The sequence below is a fragment of the Aptenodytes patagonicus genome, chromosome 5 (assembly GCF_965638725.1).
Source record: "Aptenodytes patagonicus chromosome 5, bAptPat1.pri.cur, whole genome shotgun sequence".
NCBI lineage: Eukaryota > Metazoa > Chordata > Aves > Sphenisciformes > Spheniscidae > Aptenodytes > Aptenodytes patagonicus.
The window spans coordinates 30,806,130-30,833,272 of NC_134953.1; the positions used below are offsets into that span (position 1 = coordinate 30,806,130).

At 40.3% G+C, this 27,143-nt stretch overlaps 1 protein-coding gene across 2 annotated transcripts in view; it reads left to right on the plus strand.

The window, feature by feature from the left end:
- The window catches only part of PTPRE (protein tyrosine phosphatase receptor type E), a 110,636-nt gene that overhangs the window by 5,963 nt on the left and 77,530 nt on the right, over positions 1-27,143 (plus strand). The window contains exon 1 of one of the 2 annotated variants that reach the window (XM_076339226.1): positions 22,957-22,979. The exons of the other annotated variant lie outside the window; for it this stretch is intronic. The gene's annotated coding sequence lies outside the window, so the exon portion shown is untranslated. Of the gene's footprint in view, positions 1-22,956; positions 22,980-27,143 lie in introns of those variants that run through there. 2 annotated transcript variants of the gene reach the window in all.

Here is a 27,143-nt window from a genome sequence, read left to right on the forward strand (position 1 = left end):
CTGCTCACCGAGTACATCTCCTGTTGAACAGCGATGCCCTAAAAGTGCCCTTCTTCCTTTGACTCCTGACTAGTGACTCACTGTTGAAGTGGCAAAGTAAAAAGCTGCTCGCAGAGGTCTGGTGCTTGCCCATGCGGAAGCGATGTATCTGTGTTCAAAGGTGTTTCCTGGTTAAGGGAAGAAATAAAACTGGAAAGAAAATTGTTGGGTAGTTTGTTGCTTGCAGTGACAACTTATTGTCACTGGATAATGTGGCACAACTCAGACATAGGTTTTTCTATCCCTTTTATCCCTGCTGTAAAAAGGAAAAAGTGCTCAGTCCTGAAAACTTAGGTTATCGGAGATTTTGTTTTTCTAATGTAAAGTAATAATTATTGGTAAGAATGAGAGATACGAGCAGGTAAAACAAAAAAACAGAACTGTAAATCAGGTAGAGGTGCGATGAGATACAAACTAAAGACGAGTGATGGAACCACAGAAGTGACAGTTTTTGGATTATTGCTGTTGAGAAGAGGCAGCTGTTTCATGCAGGAGAGCCAGGATGCCCCAGTGGCTGGATGAAACTATACCAATCGCACCGCTGTTCACTGAAGGTTACACACACAAACAAGGATGCAGCAACATCAAGAATCACCAGGAAGAATGCAGTCTAGAAAACGCTTTGGGTAAATAGTAGTATGAATTTTTAAGAAAAAGCAAATAAGCAAATAGCAGAAGATTTACAAGGGAAGCAAGTGAAAATTGCGTTAACTCATGTCACTTAATTCATTTTTGTCCTGATCTTTTTAGATAAATTGGAGGATAAACTTTTCTGCCAAAGCAAGGGAGTTAGATGAACTAAGAAGTCTCCTCCTTCTAGGTTTTGTTGCTCTGGAGGCATTAAAGGATAATTCAGAATGAAATATGCAACTCCACGTTCATGACAAGATCTTACTCTTTTGAGACCAATTCATTTCAGGTTTCCTGGTGGTTGGGTTTTTCTTTAATTGTTGTGGTTCTTCAGTTTTCTTTCTCTTCAGTAGAATCAATATCTTTTTCATCTGAAATAACTGTTAAAGAAAGCTTAGATAAAATGGAGCGCTGCTGTAGTTCGTGATGGTGCCCCTTGCAAGGGACTGTTTGAAGACTAGCAGAGTAATTTTGATTATCAGCCAGCATAACCAAAGACTGAGAAGAATTACGGGAGCACGATGCTTTTAAACATCACTTTCCTGTGGATGTGGTGTAATGTGGATTGTAATGAGGACAGAATAGTTTGGTGGTTTGTATAGAGCTAGTACTTCCCTGGCCTGTGGTCTTGCCACCTAAAGGTCACGGTACCCCATGGTCTGCTGGTGTCCTGTCTATGTGTTCCCAAGGGTGGGACCGCACTCCATGAGGTTCATGCTATGTCTTCTTTTATCTTGGCATTTGCTCCCATAATTTGTTACCTCCCTTGGTTCTTTTAATGAAAATTTTTATCAGAAACAAAAGATAACTCTTTGGCGAATGAGAGAAAGCCCATGTAACCACGACTTGAAGCCAACAATGAGAATTTGTGGTTAAAGACCCTCTTGTTTTCAGTATATTTGACAAAGGATCTGTAAATATTTCCTTACCAAGAGCTGTAATTCTTTAGCTTCAGAGCAGTTTTCACTACTACATAGATGCATTTTAATTTGTTTCTTAGAGGGGCAATTAACTTTTCAACCAAGCTTTCCGTCTTTGAATTTATTTTTGGTATAATGTGGCAATTTGTAAGCATATCTGTGTGTAAAAACTGCAGAGAATTTACCATAACTTATTAGGATGCTCTCTTGTCTACTTGCCTGAGTAGTGCTAGGTCTGCTCTTGCTCCTAGTGTGCTTCAGTTGCAATTTTTAGACTTCCAGTGCTGTAAGACTCTGGTTAGAAGAGTGTGAACCTTTCAAAGTGTACGTAAAATTATTTTTTTCCTAACAGATTTTATTGCTGAACATAGTGATTTCTTTACCTGTAGCTGTTTCTCAACTGAATTCCAAACTAACAGTGCAAATTAAAAAACAAGCAAACAAAACCAATCTTGTCCAATACAAATATATCTGTTAACCCTTGCTTCACCTTGCTTACTATTTCTTTTAGTAAATTCCATTTTTATTGTCTTTTGCCCTTTAATCTTGTTGTGCTTTGCTGTTTGTCCTTTGATGATTATTTTTCTTTGCATTCCTAGCCTTAGTTTCTGCTGTAATATGCTGTATATTGCTTGAGCTACAGTGCTGTGCTTTTTCATGAGTAGTAGGCTGTTGATTCAAACAAGCAATTAATAATGTTTGTATCCTGTGTTCTACAGGTTTAGATGTCTCAGGTACTTTCTGAGTTTTTTACTTTAGATTTGGGTTTCATGAATGTATTCCATCATACCGCACAATGTTACTTAAAATGTTTAATTACTCAACAATATTAATTTATCTGCTGCCTGTGTTTTTACTAATCTGGTACAATTGGACAAAGTTTGCAAATTGCTACTGAGAGCAAGATTGTGGTAAAATAGCTTTCATATTGCAGAAGAAAAGCCTTTGTATAACCAAGTTAAAATGATGTATGCTTTTCCTGTTAAATATAGGGATGAGTTTAAATGGGTTCACATTATCATTTTGTTTGCAGTTGTCAAAAGCTCATTAAGTCAAACTACCTAGCTTGCTGCTTCAAATTGCTTTTAAATTACATATGTGCTGATCAATCCTGAAAAGCCAAATTAAAAACTCAGCTGAGGGCACATTTCAAGGCCACAGATACAACACTTAATTCTAATCTGTTTTTCACAGGCTAACCTCCTACCTCCCGCACTTCTCTGGTTCCCGGCAGAACTGGGGGGAGAGGAAATTTTAGTGACTTAAATATTTCTGGGAAGGCGGGGAGGAAAGGAAAAGGTGGAAACAGGGAACTATATTTAAATAATGACCTGTTTGCATTACTTGGTTTAAACTATTAAAAACAAACTTAGGAAGATGTTATGCTGAGATAATTGGTACTATCATAATGTGTGATTTTTTTCAAGGAGACTTGTTGCTATTGCACTGTAAGTCCCTCTCTTTCACCTGAGCACAACATGGCTTGGCCTAGGATACAGAATGATGTGCAGGAGAACTCTTGGCAGTCAGATTCTTCACTATTTCTTTCTTTAATATCTTTGACTAGCAAACTGCAGAAGTTATTTAGAAGTTATGTGTATGTGTGACTTGATTGAGTTGTAATTTGTACTGAAAAAGCTTGAAAATTGCTCTACTAGATCAAACTGTTTGCCCTTGGAATTTGGCCTCATTTACCAGGATCTTCAGAGGAAGAAACTTGAATAATTTCCTTTAGAAATCACTGAATCCTCGAAACTTTCTCTGTAAACAGTGTTTACATTTCCAAAGGTCCTTGGTTAGCAGTTTATTCTTTGAAATGAAAGCTTAATGCCTTCCAAAAGAGATTACATCTTTTGTCTAGTGTAGCTCTGTGTACAGTTAACATCTTCAGGCTCAGTTCTGCCGGTCTGCTGCTGTCCCACCAGTGGGTGTGCATACTGCTTTTTCCTCTGGTAATGTTATATTTAAATATAATAAATTTTAGCAGGTTAATTGTGCACAATATCTTTTAGAGGTGGGTGGTTTTTTTTTTTTTGGTACTCAGTCCTTCCTCATCTACCAGGCTCTTTCACATCAGTTTTAGCAGCTGTAATGTCTATATTCCTGATGTTGGTTTTGCTTTAAAAAATATGGCGAGAAAAGATCCTGCAGTGACATCTTCTGTATCTTAGAAGGAGAGAAAACTGGTGTGAAAGTACTGCTGGCAAAGTTGGAAACAGCTTGCACTGTACTGTTCCCTGATAATATACTGACTTCTTTGGGGCATTGCGCTTTCTAACTGATACTTGACTGCAATTGATATTTTCATAGCTGTCAGCCTCTGTGGGAAACAGAGGTACCTTCTGTTCCTCTTTGGGGATTGTATAAAAGAGAACATAAACACAGGGACTGTCAGAGGATGAGAGCACAGAGCCTGGGAATAGCTGCTGGTGTATCTCCAGCCTGCCCCTGTAATCCATACAGTACTACAGTTTTCAGTAATACTATTCAGGATGCTTTGGTGCTGAAGGTGTTCTTTAAGAACAGTTTTGCTCTGTGTACTTTTACTGAAATTGGACTTAAATGTGACTGGTTATGAAATGCTGAAAGGAGAAAAAAGATTATGTTAGAAAATTCCCTCTGGGGGAGAGCTGTGATTTTTATTCTTTTAGAAGAGAAATTACCCTGCTTGCAAAATGAGATGAAAGGTATGCAGTGCTTGCTTTTCCAGCAATAGATTAGCAAAAGAAAAATCTTTTGGTTTTTGAGACAGTGCATTTATTTACCTTAGCCCTTATGGCAAGGTAGGACCCGCAAGCGACTCGGTATTTTTGGAGACAAAGCTCATCTTGGACTTCTTGGAGGCTAGATAAATAAGAATCCACTGTTCCTATCCAGCCTGGCTCTGGTCTGCTGAGATCTGCCCCCTCCGGAGAGAAACTGTTCAGCCCCTTAAAAATGATACAGTGTGATTTGGGAGCGGACCATCCCTGAGCTTTTGTCCCCAGTACACCTCGTTCCGAAAGCTGGGCTGTGGCTGCCTGCCCCGTGGGACGCTGCCATCGCTGGGAGCTGTGATCGGAACCAGCTCCGGAGCGTGGGAAAGGAAGGAACTATCCTGCCGGACGGCGGTTGCAGAAATATGCCCAGCTGTCAAGGGGCCGGGGCCAGGGGAAGCAATGGTTTGTCAGTTTTTCAGCTAGACATGCATTCACAGCTGTGTACCAGTTTTTGGAGGTGTGTTATATGCCTTTATTTTTGCCTTCATACCCAAATTTATTTCGAACTCTTAAGTTTAAAGACTTCTGCTAAACATAGTCTCCTTCTTCAGAACCTCCAGACTCTCCTGTTCTCTTAGAGCTGAGCAGGAAGCTGTTGTCCTGTGCTGTTACACAGCCTCGTATCTAACAGTGCTTTGGCCAGCTTTTAACATCTTAAATGATGATGTTATTATGCAAAGACATGTTGAAAGGTTGGTGGATTTCTGCTTATTCATTTAACGTATTGCTCAATGTGCAGTAATGTTTTTCACGATGTTGGTGTGCGGTTGTCCCGCAGGAGCTCTGCCAATGCTCTGTCCCGCTGCTCTCAACCCTTGTTGCATCCAAGTAATTAATATCCTCATCACTGATTGGGTCCATCAGGCTTGATTTTTATTAAGCTGCTTGCAAAATATGTTTCTGAAGCTGTCAGTGACTCAGATGCATGACAGTTACTTCCCTAAAATACATGTGTTCTGCCTGGAAAGTGAATAACGCATTCTCGTCCTCATCCCTGGGCTTTCACCTGTAGTGCTAAACCCCATAATAACCGTTGTATGACTGATAACGGAAACATCGCCTTTGTAGTTAACAGAAAGTAAAGGCCTGACATGGTTCAAGTGGTTTTCGGGTGTCTGGGCTGCATTACAGGAAATAGCATATCCTCATTTACTGCTCTCTGTAGGTGTGTTTTGTTATGGCCAAGAAATAGAGGCTGATGATTCAAGGTCAATGGGACAGCAGACGGTGGGATGTGTTGGTAGTTATCTGTTAGTAAAATTTGTGGTGGGATCACTTTGAAGACATTCCTTTTATAAAAGTACATTTATGGAAAATGTTTGTATTGTATTTTACTTTTAAAAACATTTAAAAACCAATCCCCTCCCCCCCCCAAAAAAAAAAAACCAAACAACCCCAAACCCCAAACTAAAAGGCTTGTCCTGCAAAGAATGATATGCCCCTTCGATGACACTTTAATGCTCGGGTTCATATGCTCCCTTTTTAAGTAGATGGACAGATTGAAGTTCAGTGGAGAATAGGTGCTGAATCACAGTTCAGAATTGGAGCTAGGATATGCTGTCTTCCTTCCAGTAGTCAGGTTATTCTCATAACAAGGAGAATGAAATATACTCTGCAGCCCCTCAGAGAAGTAGTCTTCTTACACAATGTGTGGGTGTGAACTTGTATTATTTTTCTGTGTTTGGGACCAGGTCCAGCTGCTGCTGGGACGGAAGGAGGCTGTGCCCCTGCCTTCTGGCAGAGCAGGCTCAGACCCTTGGACTGCTTCTCGATGGTCATTTGGTGTTTGCATACACAGAACACTGAATTTGTGTATATAAGAAATGTGTATTCACACTGGCTGTATTTTAACACTACTGCTTTTGCCATGATCAGGATGGAAACTTGATGTTTGGGTAAATTTTCAGGCTGTTGTATCTGTATATGAGGCATGCTGCTGTTAATACACTTACCAACCTCAAATGTCCTGTTTAAGACTGTGTTTTTTCCAAGATTAATTTAATGTATTCATGTGCTTTCAAAGGCAAGTTATTTGTGAATGTCACATAATTAAAGCCTCTAGGAACCTAGATACATTGCTATTTTAATATTATTGGAAATTTGAAAACTTGTATTTCCCAGTTTATAAACTTGAGTATGTGCGCTCCCCAGCATTGCACCCCTAAACTAGCAGGCTGGTTTACTTAAGCTCTGTCTTTAGTTGCTAGAGAGAATCTTCTACAGGGATAATTCAGAGAACCTGTGGGCTTGTGCCCTGCACTGAGGGCACTTCTTGTCTTGAGACACTTGTCCTACCTTGTCCCTCTCTCTGATGAGGGAAGGGAGCTAGGGGAGACTAACTGGTCAAGTTCCAGTGTTGGGTAATGTACATTTTATATATATATTTGTGTCTATACATATATAGAGATTGATTCTTACAGCTAAAAGAAACTTCTCAAAGCTAACAGAACAAGACAAATGGACTAAAATATTTTTAATGTATTATTTCTTGTATACGAATAACAATGATAACCTGATAAAATATTCATAGACAAAGTTCATGGACAGTTTGAATGGGATTAAAATGAGCTGCAATTTTAAGATTTGAAGTGAAACTTCAGCCTGTTGATGTTTAATTTCCAGGGGTGGAGGTGGCTTGTGTCAGGAAACAGAGCTATTTGGGGAAAGGCAAGACAAAGAGAACAGCTAATAGTGAATTCAAGAGAGGGCTGTGGTGATGCCCAGGTTGAGTGGCACATGGGTGAGGTTATGAAAAACCCACAGAAAGGGCAGGGTTTGAAAGGTGGAAGTGGGGTTGTGAGTTCCTGGCTCTGCCGGTCATCACCACCTCAGTATAACCAGGTACAGGGCAGAAGTTGCAGCTGGTAAGTGTGATGGGCTTTCCTGTTTCTGCTTTGAATAAGAAGAACCTGAATCCAAAGAACACCTTGCAAATATATCCTTACATGCATTGAAGACTTTGTCATAAAAATGATTTTTAAGGAAAAATCTGCCATTTTTTTTTTATGAATTGAATCTGGCTGTGCTGTAGCTTTCACTTAGGTAAGCACATTTCCTGATTGCCTTTCATTTCGGGACGCTCTGTGGCCTTGATGGTATCATAGAATCATAGAATACCAGGTTGGAAGGGACCTCAAGGATCATCTGGTCCAACCTTTCTTGGGAAAAGCACAGTCTAGACAAGATGGCCCAGCACCCTGTCCAGCTGAATTTTTTTTTTTTTATAATTCCATGAACATTTATTGTATTTCATCATTCCATGAACAACCATCTATTTCTCCAACTTTGTGCTACCTCCTTGAATTTGATTCTTCCCGTATGCATCCTTTCTGCAGCATCACGTCTGCATCTTTCTTCCCATCAGCATTAACATAATCAATGCACTCAGCCCTTGGCAGAATGGCAAGCCCTTCGTTTTTCAGAGTAGCAGCTGTCCCCAGGCGGGGATCTTGCAGGGGAGGGGGCTCCTGCACTCTCTGGGACACCCAGCCCATCCCCCCCCGGCACTCCTGGGGACAGGCTCCCTGGCCGCACAGGCAGCAGCGGGCCGGGCTGGGCTGGGCTGGAGGCGCAGGTGGCAGGGGCAGTTATTGCAGGTTGCTTCAAAAAGCAAGAATGGAAACAAAAAAGCTGAAATTTTCAAGAAAATACTGTATTTCTTTTGAGTGTTTTTCACCGAAGGTGATACAAGCACATCTGTTGATACCTAGTAGGCTGCTGCTCGGCCCTGACTTGAGGAACCACAAATAACCATTGTGTTGGTCAACATGACTGGCTCTGGAGCTCGCTTGTCATACAGCACCAAACACTGAAGCTATTCATGGTGTCTGATTCAAGGGGCTGACAGCAATCTTTATCTCTGCATAGAAACTAGAATTTTCCTCTGGGACAGAAGCAACAAAGCTTGAGGGTAAAAATGACCGTGGTCAGCGCTGATTTCTTTCATTCTGTCAATGGCAAGGCAGGGGCGTAGGGAAGTCCCCTCCTCCCTGAGCCAAAGGAAGGTGGTATCAGCTCTTTAGTATCTGGGGCTTATGGCTGTGTTTTATATATGTTTGTCTTTCTCACAAGTGAGGTTTTTATTTTTTTTTTTTTTTTTTAATCTCATTAGGTCAGAAGGGAATTATGCTTTCCTTAAAGATTCCTTGTAGTATTGGTCTTTTTAAAATTTATTTATTTTTTTAAATACTGTATTGATTATATATGTATTAATGAATTGTATCTATGGAATATAAATGCAACTTCAAAATACTGTTGTGATCTCAAGTAGAAGGAAAGGGGAAATTTTTTTGGCTAGTTTCAGCATCTAAAATCAATAGTTAGAAATGATATAGTGTGTAAACGTCAGAAGAAGTACTGCATTTACTGGGAATTGGTGACATGTCAGAATTTGCTGATTAGGGGTTTGCAGCAGTTGAGCCGTAGCTAATAAATTTTCAAAAGTATTAAACAGATTCTGTTAATTTTCAGGGCCAAAAGGAAACAAAACTCAGAAACCACAGAGGCATTTGTGTAATTTCTAACTCTGTGTTTAAGATCTCCCATGGGAACCTCTTAAAACCAACAGGTGTTTTCTAGCTTTTTAGGTCTTTATTGTTTTCTGGCTTTTTAGGTCTCCCTGGAAACATATAAACAATTGCATCACATTCCTGCTCTTTGATCAGAGTCTTTAAATATTGAAACTCTTGTTTAATTGCAATACACACTGTTTGGTAATATGAATTTGTGAAATAGTGTATCCTTAAAATAGCTTCATGCCTAGGTCATGGTAAACACATAATGAAATTCAAGCTGTACCAGGATAGTAAGTGGTGGCAATTGGGAATTGTTGTAGTAAAATTAATTTTGGGATTGTTGGGACAGCAATGTTGTTGTGGGTTTTTTTGGTTTGGGTTTTTTTTTCCCCGAGTTATTTTAATTATGACCAAAGTTAAATAATTGAGCAAGGCTGATGTTTATGGCAGCAATTCCTTAGTGTTGCTGGGCCCCAAAATAGGAGATTTCTCTGTACCGAATTCCCGGAGCCCATGTTGCTTCTGGATTGTTTGCCAGCTGTTCATTTTATTTTATTTTTTCCCAAGGCATGCAAGCAGGTATTGAATATGTTTACGCTGTTGTGTCCTTTGTAGGAAGAATGGGCAGACAAGGCATTGCCTCTTTATAAAGTTTCTGGAACGCTAGAATCATAGAAACAAAATGCTTTGTTTCCAAGCAAACAAAGTCAGAACAATGGGGAAAGGATATTGTTATTGGGCCTCTGGGACTCTACTACTGCATTTTATTTTGAAATAGCCTTTAATATTTCTGACCTGGTATCCTGAGCAATATAAGAAAATTCCAAGTGGACAGCTAGCTTTCCTTACTTTGGAAATGTCTCTGCTTCCCCTATTTTTTTTTTTTTTTTTAACTTAAGATGCAGGTTATTTTCTTAATGCCAGAACAGCTTATCTGCTGGTGGTGCACCGCTGTATCTGAAAAGTTCAGCAAAAATTAATTCTCTACGCAAATCAAACCAGCTAATGTAGTGTCATTGTCCTGCCAGAAGGTAAAGCAGAAAGTAAAAAAGGAAAATAAATTATGCAAATAAATAGCATCGCAAGAGGGAGTATTGAGTATAGGGTTAGATGATGGATGTTGTTTGAGACTGTCTTGAGTGTCTGTCCATGAGCTTTTGGCCAGGTAGGATCAAGTCTTTAAAAAACCGTTTCAGATCTTCCACTTACATCTGAATGAACGAGGAACCTTTATAGTGCTGAATCCTAGAGGGGACTAAAATTAAGTCATGGCATTGTGGTCCAGAGGTCCGAATCCAAACTATTTCTCCTTCCACCCTTGAATAATATTAGCAGGCATTATTCTGTAGATGTCTGTTAAAACTTTATTTTAAAATGTTGTTTCATGTTAACTGAATGCCCCGGGGTGGGCAGGGCTCCCTCACTCCATCCTGAAGGAAAGCATTTGAATGGTACTTCAACACAACAGTCCAGTTTGATGCTGTCTGGATTTAATTTAGCAGATTTGGGGCATTTTCTGGGGTTATTTTTACAAGAGAAGGAACAACTTTATTGCTGGGAATGCTGAGCAGTTGTTATTGCGTGCGAGTGGGCTGTGTCTGGGCGATGTTACACTTCATTTCGGTTCATCTCTTGGGGGATACCTTCTCTCCATTTATGTCTTCAATAACATGTTTACTGTTAGCATTTAAAAAAAAATTCTGCTGGTTTTCATTTTCCTTCTACAATGTTTCTGCATAACAAATGGAACAAATATATTGCATATTCTCGCTGAGTTAACCTCAGTTGCCGGTAGCCCATGAGGACCAGCCAGGAGCCAACTTAGTCCGTGCAGACTCTATTTCAGCAATACTTCTGCTACCCTTGAAACAAAAAGTTTACTGATATTGTGAAACAGCGCATGATATTGTGAACAAACAGAGTGTATTATTGCATGGTATTAAGACACTAACAGGGGTAGATATCTGGGCTAATGTTGTGACATTCTGTGCTGTTCCCTTTCAAGGCTTAGGCAGTGTAACTGAGAGTGCCTCTGATGCCGACCTGGTGGGGACGGTTTGTGCAGGAGCTTTCTTAAATTTTTGACTGAAGCATAAAGTGATCATGCCTGGTAACAAAAAGATATTTCTGTAGCTCATGTCTGTTAGAGGGACGAGGATGGTTGTTAGATAGGAAATGACCATTAAAAGAAGAGGTAAGAGTTGCTGTCAAAATTCTTTTTCATGTTCATGTACAGAATTTGCCACATGACTGAAGAAATCTCATTGGCAAACACAAGTTTTGGAGAAGAGGAGCTACAGAAAGGTGCTTCTCCTTACAATAAATGCAGAAGGAATGAAGAGAGAGAATTCCTTCCTTAGATGCACAGGTGTATTTGTTGTAGTAAAAGGGACTCTGCATATTGTCTCAAAAAGATTAATTTTTTTTTTTTTTTTAGTATTTAGAGGAGTTTTTGATGACTTGATAGTAGTCACCTTCCGGCATTCGTACCATCATTTCATTTCTGAAGACTGGGCTGTAGTGTGGTTCTTCTCTTTGGTTTCCCCCCTAGCTGTGGTTTAGCTAGTGAGAAGCTGCTAAACCAGTCATAGCTCTGAGGTCTCGGCTTCCTGAGGGCCCTGAATTGTAGGTTGAAGGATGAGAACAGTCAGAGGTATTTAAAACTAGACTCCTTCGGTTTCTGTCCCCCTGAAACAGATCTCTGGGAATTGTGGTTGTAGTAGGGGCCCTTTACACTCCCCAGGGAGATGTAACAGAGGAATATGCATGACCCAGGAGACTGTGTGTTGATTTTCTGCCACACCTCTGGAATGCGGACAGTCTTTCTTGGTGTGGCCCATCAGTCTCTTGAGCGATTCACGTCATTGGTCCTGGTTTGTGGACCTGCCTGCCGGGTCCCATCACTGTCTCTGTCCCTCCTGTAGCTTCAACTTCAGAGCAAAGTGGGAAGGAAGAGCACATGAGCAGAAAAGGCCTTTCTAAGCTGATTGATTTCTAGCTCTGTGGTGTTTACAGTAGAATTCATCTGTGTAGGCCTATCTGACCACCAGTATTGGAGGGAAAGGTTCATCTGACAGACAGGCTCTGTTATTTGAGCCCTTTGAAGGCAACCAAGTCACAGAGGGTGTTTTCTTCATGGAAAAATAGACAGTCTGTGCCAACAGCTGGGCATAACTCCACTACTTAAGGAGTGGAAGACACTGGGGCAGCAGAAGATCCCATGGAGAGTCAAGTCTACCTCTTCACTTTAAAACCCTGTCATATGTGGACTTCACTCTGAAAACAACATGTGTAATACATGCATTAGAAGTTATGGGACTCTGGAGGTGGCAGGAGTCACAGTACTGGTGATCATCCTCAGCCTTGAGCAACTGCCGGAGATCTCAGAAAATATATTGGTGTTCAGTATCTGTTTCAGCTTGGAGTTGTAGAACTCCTTCCTCATCATATTTTTGCAAAATAGTCAGACTCCCTATGAAATTTCGTATTTTTGAAAGGAGATTTATCTGTTTTCATTTCACCCTCCCACCGGTAGTTTTTGTTTTGCATCTGGATTTCTGGTTGTTTATCCAATCTTCAAACATGAACATCTGACATGCTCCTGGAGCCAGTAATAATAGTGACTTAAGGAAGAATGAAGTTCACCATTTCTCTTTGGATAATCGTGTGGAAGAATAGCTGAAATAAGCAAAAACTGATACAAGTTTGAGTTCATCTCCCACACGAGGCAAATAGTGGTTCTGAGTTTCTACAGGAAGGCCTTAGGATAGCAGCATCCAAGCAAAAAGGTCAAGTCCCTGTAGGACATAACCGGTATATTCAAATGAAGGAAACTTTGTATAAATGCAAACACAAAATGCTTCCTGAGGGCAATAGCTTTTATTTATCTCCTCAGTGTTACAGACGACAAACACGGAACCAATTTCTGCTCTTTAAAGCACCACTGCAAGTCTCTGGAGTGTGCTGTCCTTCCTGCACATTTACAAGTCTCCAAGGAAGGGTCCTCTCCAGTTGACTCAATATGTGAAGTTGGAAGTTTCTTCTGCACTAAGGCAGAGAAACAGTGTATTCACATCACATTTGTTCTTAAACAGAAAGGAAGAAAAGGCTATAGGTTAACTAGGTGTCAAAGCACATTTATAATGAAAATTGGCAACCGTAAAGCAGGAGGGAAGTCATGTCTGCTGTACTGCAATGTTAGACGACAAAATAGTTACTTGAATCTTACTGATTGATCGTGGAATGGTCAGGGCTAAAGCAAGGCTGTGCTAGAATGAAGATGATACTTAAATGTTTGCTGCTGTTGGGGTATGTGATTTTGAGAATCCTGTTGTGATAAAACTTAATGCCTCAGAAATGGGAGATTGTATGTACTTATCTGGAAGTTACCCTTCTTTCAAGCTGATAAAATTCTAAGGAGAATAAAAATAGAAATTGCCATCCACTGACTTGTGTCATCTGATTTAGAACAGGTTTTTTAGGCACTCTAGTTGATGGAAAAATATTTTCTTTCAATAATATTTAATGCAATCTGTCATGTTTGTGAAGTAGAGTTGAATTATATGGGCTATGGAAGAGGGAATTGAAGGATATAACTTGTTAACTCTTATCAGTGATCTGACTGTGGATCCTGCTCCCAGGCTGCAGGCGAATGTCCATTGTAGCAGACCTGACCTGGCAGCCCTGGTCTCCGGGATAGGAAAGGGGCTAATGCTTCTGTTTGAATTACACTGGAAAAACCTATTCTGAAGTCTGTGCAAATGATTCACAACTTACTTGAGCACTAGGCGGAGATGACTGCAGGACCTGCAAGCAGAGCCTGCGTTTCCCTGGCTCCGCAGCAGAGGAGCTGCTTTGCTCATCCCAGTCGGTCTTTCTGGTCTGTTTATCTTCCCTTTTGCCCGCAGGGAGCCATTATGTGAAGGAGATTTTTGGACAGGAAAAGTTACAAACTGAACAGAGAAGACGGGCAAAGGCTGAAATAAATGAACTAACAGTATTCTTGTTTTGTCAATTTGAATGAAGGCTGTTGTGGTTATATGGACGTCTTCTTCCAGCAAAAATTTGTTAATAGGTTTCTGCCTGTCCTCAGTTACTTTTTCATGCCCCTGAGCTGCCACTCACTGAAGATGTATAATGTTGTTATTTGTGGGCTGTAAATCAGATCAGGGAAACGTTTCCTTCTGGAGGGCTCTTGCTTTCGTATTTTTAAAATTTATTTATTTTAACCCAGATAGTTTGCTGTAAGCCAGCCCGAGAAACAGTTATGCCAACACCAGTGGTGGTGTGGTGCAGGGCAGCTGAGATGGTTCTCAGCTATGGAGGGAGGGGAGAAGAGAAGAAGGGGGGAAAAAAAAGGAAGCCTTTGGTCTTGGACATTGTTTTTATTGCTGTTTGTATTCATGCACATGCTGCACTCTTGTTTTCCTGCTGCTGTGAGCTGTGCTTCCTTCCAGCATAATGTTGAAAAGAAGATCCCCTATGGCTATATGATGTTTTAGATAGCTACATCGCAGCTGGTCATTGTGTCTTAAAGATGCCACACAAAGACAAAAGTAAAGAAATTGAACAGGAAAAATAATAACCTAGTTATTACTAAATCAATATGAAACCCAATGAGGAGAACCGTGTTTCCGTAAAAGCACGGATGGCTGTGAAGGAGCTGCCCTGCCCTTTCCTCAGGTGGTGGCAGTAGGTGCCTTGGCCAGTACTGCCCTTAGGGTAGAGGGAGTTGGCATTGCCCAATAACCCGAGATTATGACTTCAATTTGTTGCTTCCCCTGGATATCCCTGTTTGAGAGCACACTCTTGTACCACTTAGCTTGTCATGTTTGTGCTTTGTGTGACACTTCTCTGATTGTCCCTCGGGAAAATTGCCTTGGTCTCAGTAATCATTTCAGAATGAGCGTGTTACCAAACCCTAACGTTATTTCCAGACATTGCAAAATAAAGTTGTTTTCAAGACATATATTGCCACATACTGATGCAGAGCTTAGTCAAGTTTTTCTCCTGTTAATTTGTTAAATAACTATGTAAAACTCTTCAATAACAAATACATCTTGGCTATTTAAAAAATGGAAAATCTCCTATGTCCTCTGTGTGTATCTCCTATTCTTCAGAATTACAACTTCTCCCCTGACACAGAGGGTAAATCCAGAGCTTCTAAAGCAGAACCCTAAAAGTCTTTGCTGCAAACACACATCCCTTGTTAACTAGTATTTACATAAAACATGCTGACACCACTTTGGGGAGATTGAGTAGGATGCTTTCTCAGCTGTTGAAATTTGCACACGAGATGGAAGATGTTTTGATTAAAAAAAGGGTTAGCTGAATATTTTTTCCATTTATTCCCATGTGTCAAAATCAAAGCAGCGTTTCTCCAGGCATTTTGCCCATTTTCTTTTTTTTGTTCCTCTTGTTCAGTTGTTTGGATTTTTACCCTCAAGGTTGGGATTTTTTTTTTCCTCTTAATGGAGGAATTAAATTGCTTAATGAGATAAATACATGTAAAAATGCCTTTTAGACAGAAACATAATGTTACTAGTTGTAGATTCCTGTTCATTTTTAATAGTATTTGTAAATTCATTCTTTTATTTATCGGTATAGGCAATGGTGAACTAGGGGTAGCTGGTGGGAGACCTGTGAGACTTCACCAAGAATGTCCTCCTGCTATAAGAACAGTAATTAAAAAGATTACAGTTATAATGTCTATTTTACTTCTACACATTCTTCTACCTTGTGAGTTTTCTAATATGAAGCCCTTTCTGTGATAACATTTTAGTATGTGGTTGCTTAGTTTATTTTTGAGCTGTATTTCAAAAGCCTCCTGTCAAGAAGGAGAACTTCCAACTTTCCTAATCAGTGTTGAAATGACTTTTTAAAAGCATAAAATAGAATCTTATCTTTTTTCTCTGCAGTGAGGAAAAACATTCCCTTTCTCATTTCTTTGTTTTTATTTTTCTCCATGTGGATGCTAGTGCTTCTGGCCACTCAGAAACTCGAGCAAAATCTTTTTTTAGAAACTAGAGCAGAATTTTCATAATAAACCTGATCTCATGCAGATTCAGAGCCTCCTTTGGGGGGAAGTGAGGGAAGGAAGCTGGAATTAGGAAGGTTTATAAGCAGTGTAATTTCAAGGATCCCTATTCTAAAAAGTCTCCACGGACTTGCTACTGGTGCCTGGATTAGAAGACCCTTTGATTTGCTTTTAATTAAAATGATTTTCAGTTATTCTGTGCCTTCTTCAAAGGTCCCAAGGCACCTTACAAACTTGTGATTATATATATGAAATGCAAAATCCATATTCATGTGATGCTGAGGTTTCATGTTGCAGTTAAGGATAAAAAAGAGTTTTACCCTCCTTTTTTCTATTAGTATTTTTAGAACCTCAATTCCCTATTACAGTGCAACTTTTAAAGCACTGTAGTTGTACAAGTTTGATCTCAGTGAGATTGCAGTCCAAAGTGTAAACATTGACCTTCCATAAATCTCTTATCTGAATAATATATTTAAATAGCCAAGGCTTTATTTTTGCAACCTCATTAAGTTGGAGGAAAAAATCATGTAAATACCTTTATTTTTAAAAAAATAGGTAATGCACCTATCGCAGAAAAGTCCAAACCAAAATGCTATGAAAATTATATAATAAAGTGGAAACTGTTACATAGCTTGTAAATATAGTTAGGTTATGCTAATTTTCTTTTAAATAGCTGATCTTAATACAATGTAAATATTCAGAAATGAAGGAAAACCTTTCCTAAAAATGACTGTACTGCACTACATTTTACTTGTGTACTCCACAATAACTACTAAAGAACTGAAGAAATAGGATCATCAACTGGAAAACACCATATTTTAAATGACTTTTGTGGTGGTTTCTTTCTTTTTGGTTATTTACTGTGGAATTAAACCTGGTGATCAGCATGGAAACCTGAAGAAGTCCAAGGAGTAGTATGGATAATGCAGTCTCAGGTAGGAATTTGATGCCCCAGCTGAGGTGACAGTGATGGAGCCAGTGCTGGGAGAGAGGAGCAGCAGAGAGGGGGAGACTGGCAGGAGCAAGTATGCATAAATGCTGAATTTTTCCAGAGACTGGAAAAGTTGCTTTTATGTTGTTTCTTTTTGTTTTGGAAGAAGCATAAACTGTAGTGGCAGAGATGCTGAGATCTTTTTTCATGCTCATGAGTTTAGACAGCTCTGAATTAACGTTGGGACATTTTGTAACAACCCGCAGTCTGCTGGAGGCAGAAGTTCTCTGTGTGCTTTTGCACGATGTAGGCAGTTGTACAAATTCAGTAACTGTACCATGAGTTTTTAATATGCAGTAATTAAAATGGAAAAACAGAACAAAGTCCTTAAAAATTTAGACATTTATTTCATAATAAAATCATGTCTTGAAAAAACGGGTCTTCTACTGTCGAAGAAGAAAACCTGAAACTTTTGCTTGTTTATAGAGAGCCAGAAATTTCACTGTTCAAGTCAGGGTAAGCAAAATGCCATTTTTGACATTGCACTGTTGTTTGAGGATATTACACCAGAATTGTGAGCAGCATATTTTCTTACAATACCGTTTTTGTTTTCGAAATGAATACAGCAGTGTTCATTTCTACGGAGGAGTTATTCATGAGGAGTTCACAGAACTTGCTCAGGATCTGGGAGGAGGGTAGATGGCTGTGCTCAGCAGTTTGACTGAGGATGGGATTTTTGGGAGTTTTTGGGGGATTAACTTTTAAAAGGTTGGAATCTTTGCGTGGATATCTAATGTACAATTTAAAAAATCTGATGTAATTGTCTACAGCAGCTACAATTCCGTAGCCTGTTTGTAGTCATCTGCTGAAGCTGTCCAGGTAGGGTAGAGGTGGTGCTGGTGGAGGCTGTGGTTGAAGAGCAAGAACCGAGTGATCCCAGTGAACAACTTCAACTTGGAGGATTTCCCTCCCTAACACTTGAATGATTCGATTTGAGGTTTCTGGGTTCTTTTGTTTGTTTTTCTTCCACCATTATTTCCCAAACCTGTTCCCCATCGCCTGCTCTACAGGCAAATCCATAAAGTCTCAGTATTATTTTCTAGTATAAGTGGTCAATAAAGGTGACTGAATATGTGAAGGCTGGTATTTGGCAAAGCATTAGTGAAACAAGTTGTAAGGGAAAGTGTCTCCTAAGGGCAGGTATACCTCCTTCTCCCCCCTGTGTCCTCTTCTGTCCTCTGTGGTTCATGGGGGCAGCGGATTTCTGGTGGTTGAGTCTTTCTTCAGACCTGGAGTGGCTTATTTCCAATGAGAAGTTGCTTGCAAACTTCGGCCTGAGAATCCATGGATTTCTTTTTTCTGGAAACAGGTTAGGCAGTAGGAAAACTGTATTTTAAAAGTACAAACGACAGTTGCAAAGTAGAGCTGAAAAGGCCTTTCATTTCTTTTTTCTTGTTTTTAGTTGACTCTTACCTTGAGTAAGATGTTTGACTGAATTAGAAAGATGGTTATAACCATCTTACAAAACCACTGTGTTCTGTTGCTCTCTAAATAGATTATAATAAATGACTGGTTTGGGATCGTGTTCATCTGAGACCAAGAAACATGCTGCTGCAGGCTGATTTCTTGTGAAATTGTAGGCCATTAAGATGATGGACTTAGCAGCAGCTATCCACATACAGTTTTATTAAGGGCCAGTTTATGCATTTGTGGTGAAAACCATAGCAGTTGTGTATTTTCAATGACTTCGCAAGGCATCTGTATTGCATCTACTGTGCTTCATTGTTTCATTTAGGCACAGATGTTGGAAAAATGACTGAATGGAGTTATATAAAACTCCAGTGCAAATTGTTATTCTCTTTGAAATTAGGATGGTGTCATCTTGTTTTGGCTCCAGGGAGGTTAGATGAAACGAGCTTCCTAGAGGAACTTCAAATACCACAATTTGCAGCTGAGTATGACCCTGAATGCTTTGTGAGAGCTCGCTGCTCTCTATCTCTTTAGTAGTGCTACCACCATGTGGTATTGGCGTGAGTTATGATCCCTGGGCAAATGTCATTTACACTGCGTGTTGCTGCCCGTGGGAGGACGTCGGCATCAAATAAAGTGCCATCATGTTGGCAATCCAGTTGAAGAGATATATCCTGCTGTCCTGATGTGCTGCTTCAGGACAAAAGGGTGTAGAGAAGTGCCTGTAAATTATATAGACTTAATGAACAGCCTTATAGGCTTCCCACGAAGCAGTGTTAACTGCTCTTTAGGCAGTGCTGTTGTATTTTGAAGGTGAGGGGAAGGTAGGTGGAGGGGAGATTCCAGAGATAACCCATGTAACTGCTGAGGGTTTTGGTCTGGTGCAACTTGACCTCTCCGCTATGATCAGGAGTTCATCTGTGAGTTTATCTAAAGCTGGATATGCTGCGAATGCTTCAAAGTTGTTGTAATCTTGTTCGTGCAGGAAAGGAAGTTCCTTAATGAGATCAGGGTAAAAGTAATTTTCATAATTACTGTTCTAAAATAAATTTAGGAAATACTCATGACTTTGCTTGACAGTCCCTGGAAAATCTAATCTAAGGCCCAGCTTTCCACAGAAGATTGGACCAGGTGGTCTCCAGAGCTCCTTGCCAACCTCAGCTTTCCTATGATCAATTTTAATATCACTTGGCATGTTTCTTTCAGGACTTGCAGCGTTTTCAGTAGATGCAATTAATTAATTTCAGGTGGAAAAGGGTGCTTAAAAGACTCCTTTGGGGGGCACATGTAAACTGGTTTCAAGCATTTTTCTTATTTTTATTTTTTGGAGGGGGGGTTGCGGAGCCTTTTTAGTGCATGCATTAATGCAGGGTGAGTAACCAGCATATTAGAAATAAATGCAGTTGCACACCTGTCAGTGAGCATCTGAGTTGAGCTGTTTGTATTTCTGCTGCATTGAGGTGTAGTGACATTTGTGAGTTTGTCTCTCTTGAGTGCTTGTGGCAAATGGTCAAAACATTAGCAACTGAAGTCTGCTGAAATAACTGCAGGTCTTAAAGCATTTTATATTCATCAAGAAGCAATTTTTGTTGGTTTTTTTAAGATGTGGTACAAGAGTTGGACATTAGTTAACATAGTCCTGATTTTGTATTCCCTATATATCTAAAACATCCTAACAAATATCCTTTGTACATCAAAAACATAGAAGGCATGCAAAGCCTGACCTCTGAATGCAGTGTTTTTTTCCTGTTTACGTTGGCCAAGGCCTTTAAAAAAATTATATATTTTGTCATGAAGAAGACTACCAAATAAGTTCACATCTGTGGAAGCTTGTGTAAGGTAGATAGTGAAACTTGGCATGTTCTGCATGTTCTTGGCCTTCCAGGAGATCATTCAGGACTTTTGTGTGATATCATCATCTTATCATTGGAGCCACATGGGATCAAAACGAAATGACTGCTACTGCGCTCTAGCAGAGAGCAAACTCTGAAGTCTGATTTGCACGGCAGCTGTTCCTCATTTAATCTGAACAAACACGAGAGCAAAGGTCTTTATACGTAATTTTTCCACTGGGTATTATTCAGCCATACATTCATATGTAACATCTCTGCCAGTGACCTGGATGATGGGATGAAGTGCACATTCAGCGGGTTGGCAGATGGCCCCAGTTTGGGAGGAGAGATTGCTGTGCTGGAGGGCAGGGATGCTGTGCAGAGGGACATCAAAAAGCCTCCTGACGTTGACCAAAGTCAAGTGCAAGGGCGTGAGGATGTGAAGTATGAGCCCAGAGGAGAGGGCTTGCAGGGTGGGGACTGAACTGCAGTCTTCAGCTACCTGGAGGAAGGTAATGGAGAAGACCGAGCCAAGCTCTACCTCGAGGTGCACACTGCAAGGACAGGGGGCAGTGGGCACAAGCAACTGGTTATATGGGGCGAAATTGCAACTGGTTATATGGGGAGAAGAAAATTCCCTGTGAGGGTGGTGTGCAGCACTGGAGCAGGAGCCCAAGGGGGGCTGCAGCATTCCCTCCTCGGAGCCCCACCAGCATGAGCACATGTCCCAGCAGCCTGGAGCTTAGCTCTGCGTTCAGCAGGAGGTTGGGCAGGATGACCCCAAAGGTCCTTCTCAGCCTAAGTTATTCTATCTCATTCAGCATTGATGCTCACCTAAAATCCTTGCCAGGAAGCTGTATGTGCTATTAAGTGACTTGCTATTGTTAATTGTGAATTAAGGAAAAAATGCAAAAAATTAATCCTCTGAATGACAGGGAATTCACATCTGTGTGCAAGTCCAACTGCACTCAGGTATATACAGCATTATTCCAAAATGCTGGAGATCCTGACACTTTTTATCATCAGTCTGCTTAATTTGTTCATTTTTATTCATAGTTATGATTAGTCTAAGAAAATGTTTAACACATGTTCAGAGTCTGTATTGACAGAATAGCGTAGCTTATCACAGCAGGTGTTTGTGCTGTTCTGTGGGACTGCACTGCTTTAAAACATCCTCTGGTTACAGTTCTTCATTGAATTATATTTTAAATTAATTTTCATGAAGTAGGTGTACTGTTATGCTTCTATTTTTAGCCCTGCTGTTAGCTGGTGTAGTACTGGAAATCAAAAACAATTCTGTTGATTCAAAGCAAAGTAAAATTTTATGTTTACCTAAGGCTTAAAGTGTCAATGCTTATAACAGACTATAGGGAAAAGAGAGAGCTCTGCTTACATCTGGAAAGGATTGTTTTCCTATGATGTAAATCTGATCAGTATACTTGACTTAGTGAAGTAAAAATCTTACTGGTAAAAGCATCATTACAGTCCATAGTTTATGGTTTTAAAGAAACTAAGAAATGAATCCGTATTTCAGTGATCGGCAGATAATGTGTTTGAATACTGGTCACTCACCACCACCCATCCTCTGGAAAGAGCTTATCTTCTTGAGCCATCCCATTGTGGTAGTATTTATATCAAAACCAGTGCTGTTCCTAGACCATTAAACCAAGATGTGTAACACCAGAAACAGTTTCTAAAGGAAGTAAGATATATATCTATATAGCTTTGTGTGGTAGCTATGATACATGTATGTATGCTTGTATATACATACATGTATCATAGCTATACATATATGAAAGCTAACACACAGTTTTACTCTGTTTTGAATTTTCAGTGTTGAAAAATAAGTCAGTTTTGGTCAAGTTGGTACAGTTATCTCTTACAATACGTCTACTTTTGTGTTTTTAGTGATGCATTCTGCATATGTGGATGAGCATGCACTGATTAAAAGTCAGAGTGGTAAAAGTCATGGATCTTTTTGTTGAAGCAGGGAAGGGTTCCCCTCCACAGAATAGAAGGAGGAACCTCTGCAGGCATCGAGTATCAACAGAAAATGTATTTAGATTTAGATCTTCATAGAAGGAAAAGGTTGGGAAACTGCACAGAAAGGTATGCAGGTAAGTTTCGAATTGTATTCTGCTGGGGGAATTATGTTGGTTTAGAAAGGCTGATGATGAATGAATCGCTAGAAGAGCTCCTGTGGCCTCTTTTGGGCAGTATTTAGAAAAGTACTTAATTATCAGCGCTGGGACATGGAGGGACACAGTTAGTGGGCTACAGCCGTAGCTCTTGGCCATTGCAACTGACTCCTGTGGGTACAATACATGGTTTAACTGAGCACCAAAACCTCTGCATTTCGGTCAGAAATCACTCTCTGGTCTAGGCAGCACATGGCAGCAGCCCTGCCTGGGGACCTCCTTGCTTTCATCGATGCTTGTGCAGGTAACTGCAGATTGATTGGGTTTCTGGCAGCACCGTGAGTCGTCAGGGCCCCTGGGTGCAGCAAGTTGGTCCCCAGGGATGGGCAGAAAGCCGGGGACCTTTTCAGAGCCAGCAAGATCTTCTCAAGATCTTTTTATCTACTGAGTTTAGAGATGACCAGTCGTGTGTATAGTCAGCATTTTCCCCCATCTTACCAGTTTGCATTGGTCATGATTGAGTGGTGTGATACCTTTCCCCAAATCTGATCCGGAAATGCTAACTTTGACCAAACTGAATAACTTTAAACCTGCAGATTTTGTCACCTCCCTGTTTATCCTTTTTCCAGATCCCTGAAGAATGGCATTTCTTTTATTTATGTTGTCCAGGCACCAGCGCAGCTCCTCGTGAAACACCATTGTGAAAACCAGTAAGTAGTTAGAGCAGAAAGAGTGAGGGGCAGAAAAAGTGGTTCACCTGCTAGCGGGTCTTCACCTGTGTCCTGTCGTTAAAATACAGTGAAGTCAAGAACTTCAGTTTTATATTTTCCAAAAGTGGTATTTTGGATGTGTCCTCCATCACAATATTATCCTTAGTGATTAGTGTTTGTGAAATAAGGAAAAAACCAACCCAGTGACTACAAGTATCTTGCTGTTCCACTTAACTTCACGTTTTGTTTGTGTGCCTATACATGACTCATGAGGCAAAAGTTTTGCTTTATTATTGAAGAATCGAGATGTGCGTTGTTTAGAAAATACTCCCTGCAGGTTCATCTTTCACTAACTCAAAGGTGCTATAAAGAAGGCATTGCCTTATCTCAGTAACGCATCTTGGAAAGTCATTTAGTGAGCAAATTGCTAGATAATTGCATTGATGGTAATTGCATCTTAAATTGATCTGCTGTTGAGAAAGATGCTGAAAATGAACTGTTCTTAATCATGATATCAAAATATTCGTTCTGCTCTATTAATTAGCATGCTGTGAAATAGGAATACATTCTTTTTAAGGAAGGAACTTAAGCTGATCTGATTTGCTTTTTATTTTTAGTTAATGCCTCTAGTTGGTTCCCTGAAGGAATCAAAGCTCTGTGCCTGTGTATGTGAGAGGGAGAACAAAGTTTCTAGGATGTCGATGAATGAAAACACTAAAGATTTTTTCCATAAAAGAAATTTTGAGGTATATCTTAGGATTTGGTGTAGCTTTACCAAAAGATTTTTCTCTTTCCTTCAAGCCTGCTGTTTTCCTAGCAGTTGCTCGCCAGTGACAGCATGCCCTTTGCTTTTGAACCTGTTGTTAGCAGCAAAACATCTGCATCAGTCTGTTGTGTATGTCTGCATTTTCTTTTGCTGACCTGGTCAGAGAAGGTGATGACTGAGCAGCCAGGAGATGCAGAAAGCTTCTGTTCGGACATGGGGGCATTCATTTCATAGGATGTTTATGACTTAATTTGCTCTTCTCCCACAAATACACTTTCCTTTATAGTCGATCCACTTGACCTGTGGACAGAAGGTCTCTTGGAAGCCAGTGTGTTTTGATTTTGTATGTTGTTGGGTTTTGTTTTTGTTTTGCAGCCTGTTTTTGCAGAGTAGCATTGACTTAATATTGACCTAAGTTTAGTTACCATCAATTTTGTTGATAATTAGACTTGGCGCTCTGCTCTCTAGCAATCTCCACCCCCACCCCCAATATATCTTTATGTAGCTTAGTTCTATGATATGGCCAAAAAAACTAAGACTGATATAGATGCAAAATCAGTTGGAGCCTGGAAATGAGTTACAATCCCATTATTTTGTCTTATTTTGTTATTTTTCAGCAACATGACTATGGTTCTTTGGTGGCCTTTCAGGAAGGGTATGTGGTACACTTGAGTATGAAGGGAGAAGAATTGAGGGTATGATTTCTTTTGAGAATTGCTCCGGTGCTACTTCTGATAAGGCTAAGATAAGTTTTATGAGACAGCTAAGTTGCACTAAATTGTACATTAATGACTTCAGCTGGAAAAGCAGATCATAAGCACAAAATATGCGTGCCACAGGGCAGTTTTTTGTAGCTAATGCCTGATGTGATGGGAAAGGAAGGGATATGTTTCTCTCACAGACTGCAGAGCTGCTTGTAAATGCAGCTTGGTTCCATTTCTCTCCATCACTGCAGTATGCTGTATATAGGATGCATATATATTACGTATATATTATTCTTTTTGCTGTTGAAAAGTGTGTGAGGCGGGGAGAAGCTCTCAGCACCCCAGCAGTGCCTCCTGCGGTCGAGATCTCTGGGATAATCCTTGACCACTGCAGGAGTGAGCGGTACTGCCAGGCATACTGCGCTCAGACCTGTACGAGCAAATTATCCTCATTTTCTTCTCTCAGTGGAAAGAGGTTGACTTGAATCTGGCAAAATCAGACCTACCTGTTGTTGGTTTTGCAGCTGCCAGAAAGAATTCTTGCCAAAAACTCAGTTCAGGTCTTCCATCTAATGAGGCTTCAAGTTCTTCAGCATTTTGAGATTTCATTAACTCCAGTTTATCTGCTGCCTTTCTGAATTTTCCACAAGTAGCAATTGCTAATCACGTCTAAAGAAAAAGACTTTGTAGTTGTTATGTGAAACACACACAGTCCCACAAAGCACATGGGTGAACTCTTACCTCTCCTCTTCCCACCACCCCACTCCAGATGAGTGTGAGTTATACCATCAGTTGGTGTGGCTTTCCAGAAGACTATTTCCTTCATTTGTACACCTAATAGGCTTAAATTAGCTTTGCCATCTCACAGAGCGCGACTCTTGGTTCTTTCAAATGCCTGTAAAAAGACGGTTCTCCGGAGCCTGCCGGACTCTGAAACAGAATATGGTTAAAATTACCCTGACCTGGAGATAAAAACCTGGTTACTTTTTCCAGAGGTACCTGCTCTCTCAGATTTGTGCGTCTTCTTCAAACACAAAATTTCTCTCCTTTTTCCTTCTCGTGAGATGGAAAAATAAAGTAGTTGGAGATTGAATTCAAAATCCCATCTCACGCAAGTGGGTTGCAGGAACACCAACCCACTTTTGGGGGTGGGGAGCAGGGGTACCTGAGTGATGTGAGCAATGCATTAACGCCAGCTGTTAACTAGGTTTAAAGAAGTTGAGTCCCTAAAGAAGTTTCTCAAGCTGGGTTTTCCCATGACGGAGAGGAGGCGGCTGCGTGGGAACATGCTGATGGTGCACTTGTAGGGATGAAGGAAAGTTGCAGAAACAATTTTCTTGTGATTTCCCCTTCCCTCCTCCCCCAGTATTTGTAAATAGGGTATGACGAGGCTGACCACTGTATATTGAATATTTTGTTTACATGTACCACAAGTAGATTTTCTCCATTATTTCCTGGGGTAGAAATACATGGCCAGGTTCTCAGTAGCTGCTCTGTTGAAAAAAGAGGGGACATCACTTTATTGCAGCTTCAACCAGTCATTGATCAGCCTGAACGTTTCCTTTTCCAGTCACAGGAGGAAAATTTTGATGTTATAGCATGGCCAGAGCCTCTCAGGTTATTCCGTTGAATCTGTGGGATGAGCACTTGTCACATGCCAAAACCGCAAGCAAAATATTCAGCAGTCAGGGTTTCCATCACCAGGGTGGGACTACACAAGCACACTGAATTTATTCTATAAAAAAGCTCACCCTTTTTTTGGCTGATGTATTCTGAAAGACGAGTTTGACAGACAGCAGCATTCAACTGATCTGAAAAAATGGATCCCGTGGGGCAGCGGCATTTGTTCTTGGGCATCTCTGCATCAATTGGAAAGCAGGTAAATAAAAGGAAAATAAAAATAATCAGTTTGTATAATGCATTTTAATGAAGCGTGCCTGTATTTCTAGATGTGTATAGTCTTTGGGACCACAGAGGGGAAATACAGGAGATGTTGTGTGTCTCCTGTTTTGCCATGCAGGGGTAAATCTGCCCAAATGCTCCAAACTGCTGCTGGAAGAGGAGGGCACAGCGGGGGGTGCAGGGAGGCAGTGAGGGACCAGCAGGGTCGTGAGACGGGACTGGGACAGTGGAAACACGTCCGCTTGCTGAACACACAGGACTTGCTGAAATATAACTCAACTAGGGTATTTAGATTGAAGGACTGAAAATGAATCAAAATTACTTTTAGTAGGCTGTCCATTGGTTGTATAAATTACCTGAAACAATCTCTTTAGGAAAATTAAAAAAAAATTTGGGAGGGGGACTATAGAACAGCAAATATGAATTACTTGGGTGAAAAGAGTTGGAAATATGATCTGGAGGATCTCCTGCCTTAGCCTCTTGAGCCTTTATTTTTTTACCCTAAAATGTGCATGTGTGTGACTTGTCTTTATGAAGCTGGTACTATGGCTTGGGCTTAAAAGTATGGGTGTATATTTGTGCTTTGAGTGATTGGGGTCCAGAATGTACAGGGGGAAAAAAACAAGATAATGTTCCCTGGACCAGGAAACGCAGAGAACTAGGAAGGTATTTTAAATACTCACTGCTTTGAAAGATTCTTTGTTTTAGAGAAATTCATTTGTTACAGTGTGGTAACCGATTACTCAAAATAGAAGATGAAAATGCAAAACAAACAAACAAAAAAAGTAAAAA